Source organism: Panthera onca, chromosome C1 (assembly GCF_046562875.1).
Source record: "Panthera onca isolate mPanOnc1 chromosome C1, mPanOnc1 haplotype 2, whole genome shotgun sequence".
In the NCBI taxonomy this organism is placed as follows: domain Eukaryota; kingdom Metazoa; phylum Chordata; class Mammalia; order Carnivora; family Felidae; genus Panthera; species Panthera onca.
In genome coordinates, this window is record NC_138346.1 from 215,934,364 (window position 1) to 215,942,842 (window position 8,479).

General features: G+C 49.0%; 1 long non-coding RNA gene and 1 pseudogene across 1 annotated transcript; both read right to left on the bottom strand.

Moving 5' to 3' along the window:
• Positions 1–562: 562 nt before the first annotated feature.
• LOC132673224 (uncharacterized) lies at positions 563–1,927 on the bottom strand. Its single transcript, XR_009607920.3, has 2 exons — positions 1,817–1,927; positions 563–1,675 (listed from the first exon to the last, which is right to left on the bottom strand). It is a non-coding gene; the product is annotated as an uncharacterized LOC132673224 (long non-coding RNA).
• On the bottom strand, positions 1,537–1,635 carry LOC132674042 (U6 spliceosomal RNA; annotated as a pseudogene).
• Positions 1,928–8,479: the final 6,552 nt, after the last annotated feature.

An 8,479-nucleotide genomic window follows, 5' to 3' on the forward strand; every position in this document is an offset into this window, starting at 1 on the left:
CACCCAATGTGGGGCTTGAACTCACGACTCCGAGACCACGGGTTGCATGCTTTGGGCCACACTGGGTGGCTCAGTAAGTTAAGTGTCTGACTCTTGATTTCAGCTCAGGTCATGGTCTCACGGTTCATGAGTTTGAGCCCCACGTTGGGTTCTGCACTGACAGTGCAGAGCCTGCTTGGGATTCTTTTCTGTCTGCCCCTTTCCCACTCACACACTTTCTCTCTTAAAAATAAATAAATAAACGTAAAAAAAAAAAAAAGAGTTGCACACTCTACAGACTGAGCCAGCCAGGTATCCCCGGATGAACAGTCTTGTAGGTGTCACCTGATGATCACATGTATGTATTTCTGTTGGGTATGTTTAGCTTATGTTTAGCCTTTGCAGACATTGCCCAAAAGGTTTCCAAATGGTTGTAGCAATTTGTGTTCCCGCCAGTCCTACGTGAAAGCTCCAGGGGCCCCCCTCCTCATCAATGCTTAGCAGTATTCTGTCTTTTCATTTGATCCATTCTGATGGATGTGAGAAGACCCATTCTATTTTTAAGTTTATTTATTTATTTTGAGAGAGAGAGAGAGAGAGAGATTGCAAGTGTGGAAATGGCAGAGAGAGGGAAAGCCAGAATCCCAAGCAGGCTCTGCACTCTTAGTGCAGAGCCTGATATGGGGCTCAAACTCACAAACCCCGAGATCATGACCTGAGCCAAGATCAGAAGTCAGACGCTTAACCAACTGAGCCACCCAGGCGCCCCAAGACCCATTCTATTGGATCACACGTGAAATGGTCACAAAGATTGACCAACTGTTAGGTTCCACATATTTCACAGGATTGGCCCCATGCAGACGGGGCTCTCTGACCACACTGCAATTAAGTTAGAAATCAGTAACGAAATACAGCTACATATATTGGGAAAAAGTGCATACACTTGGAAGTCATCAGAACTGAATGTGGACACAAACTGATATCCATATACAGAAATAATGTATCATGTCTGATACATTAGATACATTCTAACATTTCTGTTAGAAAAGAAGAAAATCTCAAAATGAATGAACCAAACACTCAACTTTAGAATTTTAGAAGTCTGGAAAGGAAAGAATAAGAGTAGAAACTTCTGAAAAGCAGGGAAAACATAAAACAGAAAGTATTATCAAAGTCAATATCAGTGTTTATGCCAATAAGTTTGAAAACTTAGATAAAGTAGTAGGTAACATCCTAGAAAAAAACAACAACACAGTTTACCAAAACCATCTTAGGGAGAAATAAAGAACGTGAGTAATCCTTTTTTTCTTAAGTTTATTTTATTTATTTTGAGAGAGAGAGAGAGAGACAGCGTGAGTGGGGGAGGAGCAGAGAGAGGGAGACACAGAATCTCAAGCAGGCTCTGTACTGTCAGCACGGACCCTGATGTGGAGCTCGATCCCACCAACAGTAAGATCGTGACCTGAGCCGAAATCAAGAGTCAGACGGCGAACCGACTGAACCACCCAGGCACGCCTAGAACCTGAATAGTCCTATATTACCTGGAAAGATTTTTTTTTTAATATGGAACGCTTCATGAATTTGCACATCATCCTTGTGCAGAGGCCGTGCTGGTCTTCTCTGTATCACTCCAGTCTCTCTCCGTCTTCAATAAACTCTGCTCTTACCTCCTCTCGGCTGCATTTTGGTTTTCATCCTGTATGAGACCAGGGACCCTTTTGGGCTGGTCTTTGTAGGACTCCCTCTGGGTCCTCAGGCCCAGCCAGCCTACATCGGTTGGAATAACGTCCCCCACAACCTGCCCCCCAAAGATGTCACTCCAGAACCTATACATTACCATTCATGGCAAAAGGGACTCTGAAGACATGATTAGGTTTCAGGACATGATCTTGGGTTATCCAGGTGATCCAGTCTGATCATTCAATCCTTTAACTTGGAGAATATTTTCTGGCTGGTTGAATGTGGACACACATTCAGGGAGCTGGTCAGGGAGATGTCGCTCTGGAAGGGTCAGAGATGCCACATTACCGGCTTTGAAGATGGAGGATGGAGCCACAGCCAAGGGACACGGGCACCTCTAGGAGCTGGAAAAGTCAAGGAAATGGATTCTTCTCTAGTGACTCCAGAAGGAAGCACAACCCTGTCCACACCTTGATTTTAGTCCCGTGAGAGACAGACTCAGATGTTTGGCCTCCAGAACTGTAAGGTAATATATTTTTCTTGCTAAACCTCTAAAATTGTGGTATTTTTAACAACAAAACAAAGACCGAATACTATATATACCCAAAACGACAACTGTACAACCAATGTTATATTTAATTCCCTTTAAAATCCAACTGGACGTAAGTTGCCTATTGTAAGTTGCCTGTAAGTTAGCATTGCACTGAAGATCCTAACCAGGGTAGAATGGCAAGAAAAAAGAAATAAAACACTGGAGGATTGGGAAGAGAGAAATAATTGCCAGTCTTTGCTGATGATATGAATATATGAGAATCTTAAAATAACTTATAGCTACATTATATTAGAATAAGAGTTTTTTTTTTTAAGCCTGGATACACGATCAATATATAAAAGTATATATCTGCATTTCTATGTACAGCAACAATTTTTTAAAAGGTCTTTACAATATCAGAAATTAAGAAAAATGCAAGAAGGCGGGAAAGAAGGAAGAGTTAATAACAAATCTAACAACAGATGTGCAAGCCCTTTGCTGGAAACATTACAAAACTTTATTGAAAAGACATCAGAGATTAAAGAAGATCTAAATGAATGGACAGCGGACTATATTCTTGGATCAAAAGACAATAATAACTGAAAGATGTCAGCTGTCCACAAATTGCTTTATAAATTCAATGCCATCCCAGTAAGAATTCCGAGAGTATTTTGTGTGAGCTTTGGCAAGCTGATTCTGACAGTTCTCTGGAAAAGCTGAGGCTGCAAATAGCCAAGGTACTCCCGAAGAAAGTGGGAGACTTGCCTCCACCTGGTAAAGAAATTCGAAGGTGTGGTATTGACGTGGGCACGGAACAATAGTGTTGGATCAGGATAGAGACCAGAACCAAAGATAAGCGCTCATGGAAATTTGATTTCGGACAGAAGGGGAACTGCAGACTAGTGGGGGATAAATGGATTCACCAACTGGTGCCGGGACAACTAATTAACCACATGGGGGAAAAACGAAATCGGATCCCTATCTCGACATACACAAAATTAATTCCCGGTGGATCGAAGACTTACACGTGAAATACAAAACCGTAAATAATTTAGAACACCATGTAAATGGACGTCTTTATGATCTTCAGATAGAAAAGAAGTTTGCACAAACTATAAAGACAAAAGCTGACAGATTCTACTCTATTAAAATTAAGAATTTCTGCGGGGTGCCTGGGTGGCTCCGTCAGTTAAGGGACCGACACTGGATCCCAGCTCAGGTCTTGACTTCAAGGTCCTGAGTTCAAGGCCCTTTTGGGTTCCACGCTGGGCATGGAGCCTTCTGTAATTAGTTAATTGCTTAATTAATTAAAAATGAAAATTGAGAATTTCTGCCTATTGCAGATACCATAAAGAATAAAAAAGGCAAGCCACAATCCAGAAGAAGATACTTGTAACATATATGAATAATAGGTTTTTTTTTGTCTGTCTTTATTATTTATTTGAACAAAAACACAAGCAGTTCACTCATCTCTCCCCATTTCTTCTCATATAAAGGATTCCTACAAGTCAAAGAGATAAAAGCAAAAACCCAACAGAGAAATGAACAAAAGGTAATCATTACACAGAAGAAAAAACCTATATGAAAAGACGCTTCATGAATAATCAGAAAAGTGCAAATTAAAATGTTCCAGGAGATTCCATTTCATACCCACCAAATCGTCACTAATTTATTTGTTTTAAGATTTTATTTTTATTATTTTTTTATGTTTATTTTTGCGAGAGAGACAGAGACAGAGTACGAGCAGGGGAGGGGCAGAGAGAGAGGGAAACAGAGCATCCAAAGCAGGCTCCAGGCTCTGAGCTGTCAGCACAGAGCCCGACGCGGGGCTCGAACTCACAGACCGCGAGATCATGACCTGAGCCAAAGTTGGACGATTAACCGACTGAGCCACCCAGGCGCCCCTTAAGATTATTTTATTCTAAAGTGACCTCTCTACCCAACATGCCACTGGAACTTACAAACCCAAGATCGAGAGTCACACGCTCCACCTACTAAGTCAGCCAGGTGCCCTTTGTTGGCACTAATTGAAAAGCTGGCCAATGGCTAGTGCTCCCAGGAGAGGAGACAGGTCACTCACTGGGCAAGGAGTGTAAGCGCCATAATCTTGGGAGACGGTGTAGCATTTCTGGGGGTGAGGATTCTTAACCTGGGGTACACAGATGGAACTCAGGGCCCGGGAAACTTCAAAGGGGGAAGAAACCTTACGTGTTTTCCCTAATTTCTAACTACAGCTTGGTATTTTCCTCTATGAGGAACCAAACCAAAGTAGTATTAGGCATGCCTGTGACTTCCACCAAATAAGTACAGATTATCACATTATCACATTAGAATTGTTGCTGATATCTCAAAATATCATTTATGCTCATCACAAGCTTCAAAATTTGGGTAGTCATGGGGCGCCTGGGTGGCTCAATCGGTTAAGCGTTCGACTTGGGCTCAGGTCACGATCTCACGGTTCAAGGGTTTGAGCCCCGCATCGGGCTCTGTGCTGACAGCTCGGAGCCTGGAGCCCGCTTCGGATTCTGTGTCTCCCTCTCTCTCTGCCCCTCTCCTGTTCATGCTCTGTGTCTCTCTGTCTCTCAAAAATAAATAAAAATGTTTTAAAAAGAAGCCATTCAGAGAAAGATGTGGGTCCAGTGAGGCCCAGAGCCCTGACCCCGGCTGCAAGGGCCGCGTCGTAGATGCCTCCTCCGTTACCCACGCTTTTGTTCTTGTCTTTGTTTTCTACGACAATGAACTTTTCATTCTAATGCTAACGTTTTTTTGAAAAAGACTTTCATTTTTATTTTATTTTTTTAAAGTAATCTCTACCCCCAAACGTGGGGCCCGAACTCACGACCCCAAGATCAAGGGTCGCACCCTCCGCCGACTGAGCCAGCCAGGCGCCCCTCCCACGTTCTTTTTAAGTCAAGTAAAAATTTCCAAGAGCGGGCTGAACTCAAAAACAGAATACGTCTTTAAAAAGAGAAGACCCGCGGACACGGTAGCACGCAGAAGTGAAAAGGCAAAAATAAAGCGGTCGGGTTGTGAGGCCGGTGGGGCGATCTCATCTGGTTTGAGGGTCATTGCCGCCGGCCCACGACTGGCTTGGGAACGTGAAATAGCCCCTTTGGGCTGCAGGAAGCAGAGAGGACGGTGGCGATGGAGGCGTACGGTGGGCACAGTGAAGGCTTCCCCCAGGTGTCACGGGAGCCTCGGGCCTGGGGGCCTCAGGCTAGAGCTGGGATCCGGGGAGACGGGCCAGCTCCAGAAGGACCCCGCGCTAGGAGCGAACAGCGCGTGTCCAGGCCGGCTGCAGACAGGATTCCCTGTGGCCCCTTCCTGCTCACCTCGCCGCCGGCCCCGCGCGCGGGGGACACGCGCTCGGGCTGGTGACTCACTGGTGTGACTTCGGTCCCCTTACTAAGGGCAGAGACAGGGAATTCCCTAAAAACAAAACAAAACAGACCAAAAAAAAAAAACGCAAACAAAACGCTGAGATTATTCTTCAGGTGAGTATAATGTTCGCATCCCTTTGGGAACCAAGACCCTCGAATAGAGAGCACGTCACCAGACTCTGGGAGGACACCGTCGGCTACGCTAAAAATAAGACTTCACGTTGAATGTTTCCCAGCTTAAGAAACGTACTTGCCTTTCACTGTGGGCCTTGATCCTTCCGACAATCCCACAGCGCAGCACAGACAGGTTCTTGACCTCTAAAGAGACGAGGGTTTCCTCCTTTTTACGACGGGTGACGACCTCAGCCCCTTGTGACGGGCTGCTGGCCTCGAGGATCCGGCCGGCCGACGCGGCACACGAGTTTCTCCGCGCTGACGGGGAGCAAGGTCTCCAGACGACGGTGCGTCAAAACGAAGGGGGGAAAAGTGGAACAAACCGCACAATCCCTTTTGTATAAAGTGTGAAAGACCCGACTCACCTAGCTCAGTGATCGGCGCACAGTAGGTGCTCGATAAGCCGTGTGGCCCCTTCCCGGTCCTATTCAGCACCCGGGGAACGGACGGAAGCCTTTCCCAAGTCCTACGGAAAGACGGGTACCGACTCCCCCTTCGGAAGGGCAGGCTGGCGGCCGCTGCCCCAGACGGGCCCCAGGAACGGAGCCCGGCCGCCTCCTGCCCCGCGCTGGGCTGCGTCCTGCCAGGGAATTTTCTTCCCCAAGGGGACTGAGCTCCGGGGTAAAGCTTCATTTCTGGAGCCCCTGGCCTCCCTAGCCGTCCCGGAGAGCTGGGCAGACCCCAGGAGCTCTCGAAACTGCAGCTACTGTCGCTGAGGTTGTGTGGGCGGAGTGGTACCAAAGTCCCTCCGAGTTTGACCTCCGGTGACTCCAGGCCTGGGAGGCGCCACCCGGTCGGGCTGGAGGGGCCACACTCCTCAACTCCAGGTACTTCCAAATGTAGCCAGCCTCCCCCCCCCCCCCCCACCGCCAAACTTCAGTGCCCAGGTTTGGTTTGCCTCCCCCCCCCAGCCCCCCACCCCCCCAACTTCCTGGAAGAAGGAGAGCAGGTGTGCTCAGCACAGAGCAGCAGCTAGAGAGGGTGGAGGCTTCACCTGCTATCAGTGTGCCTAAAGCCATAATTCTTGACCAAGCCAGGAAAGGCCCGAGCCTTAGATAAGGCGTCCAGCGGTCCTTGCCCCAAACCCTGTCCGGAAAAACCCTTCACTACAACACCTGAGCTCTGATAAAGGCTCCCCGTAGAAGTGCTCTTTTCATCGTCGGCCATTCTAGAACCACCTTTTCTGGCTGCCCTGAGGGCAAAAAATGCAAAAAAACCGTTTCCCTTCCTTTAGATCCCTCCAAAATTCCAGGGAGTTTATTCGGAGCTAGGGGCTGGCTGGTAAAACCCCCGTAACTTGGGAGAATTTACAACTGCTCACGAGTAACATTTTCAGGTCGGTAATTTGGGACTTTCAAAGTACCAGGTCTCTGGGTTTTCTTTCCTTAGTCAAAGTGTATCTTCTAGACCTGTCAGCTTTGTCCAGCTGATCTCTAAATTCACCCCACTCAACCCCAATCGCTCTCTCTGGCTCCCCACGCAGAATCTCCCTTTGACCTTGTGTTCAAGATGTGACAGTTGTCCCAGAGGGCCCACTGCCCCTCCTGTGCCTGGAGCTTCCCATCCGGGGCCTGCAGCAGGCCTTCTCAGCAGGGCCTTTGAGCCAAGTAGGGTTGGGTCCTTCCTCCGCGGCTCAGAGTCGGTTCCAGGCCTTGCCTCCCCAGCCTCACCTCCGAGTTCCCCCTCAACCGGCCCTCGTGCTGTCCCTCCACACCCCACGCACTCCTCCTGCCTCAGGCCCTTTGCGTGTCCGGCTTCTCCTTCCTCACATGCTAACAGACTTGCCTCATGCACGCCCAAGACTCCACAAATTTTTGAGGTCCCCTTCCAGAGAGGACTCCTCTAACACGGCTGCAGAAAAAAACCCCATCGCTGCCTCCTCACCCCACTTTGCTTCTCAGAACACAAAGTCTCTCCTGCTGCTGTCTCTCCCCTAGCCGTCTCTTTACAGCTTCGTTTCCCGAAACGTAGTTACATACCTGCGTTAAAAAAATGATCTGCCTTGCCTCCTAGCCCAGGGGTCAGCGAGCTGCAGCCCGAGGGCCAAATCCCCACCGCTCCCTGGATTCATGAGTTTTGTTGGACACAACCATCATCACCGCCTCACGTGCGTCTTTTGTCTGTTTTGGTGCTACAAGGCCAGCTGAGTAACCGCGACGAGGCTTTGTGACCCACGTTTAAAATGGTTACCAGCTGACCTTTCCAGAGAGTTTGCTGACGGCTATTCTTTGCCAGAGGACGGAGAGGGGGAAAGGAACAGGAGGGAGAAAAGGTAGCACGCGATGAGGCCGTCTGCCTAGGTGCTGGCTCTGCGTCAGTCGTGCGGAGCAGCCCAGCTCCCTGCGCAGAAGCCCAAACTCCGTTCCGCCCCTCGGCCGGGCAGTACACGCCGGTCACGGGGAGACAGAAAAGCCAGGGGAACCTGCTGGGTCCCGTGAACAACCCGGGAGTCGCTCTGGCTCAGCTACAGATGGATCTGCCTTCCTGGGCGGGCTCTCCTCGGGGACAGAGTGGCTGCCGGTGGCTCCAGGCGCCCTGCCCGTCCTCCTGACCGCTCGGCCGAGGCCCCGGGGTGGAGCCGCGCTGGCTGGCGGGCCCGGGCCCCTGGTGCCGGTCACCAGAGGAAGGGAAAACGGAGGCCGGGCCGGCCTCGGAAGGTTTTCACTTCCGCCTGAAGACTCCTTCTGCGACGTCAAAAGGAACTGGTCTACAAAAATTCACCATTACAGCCAAC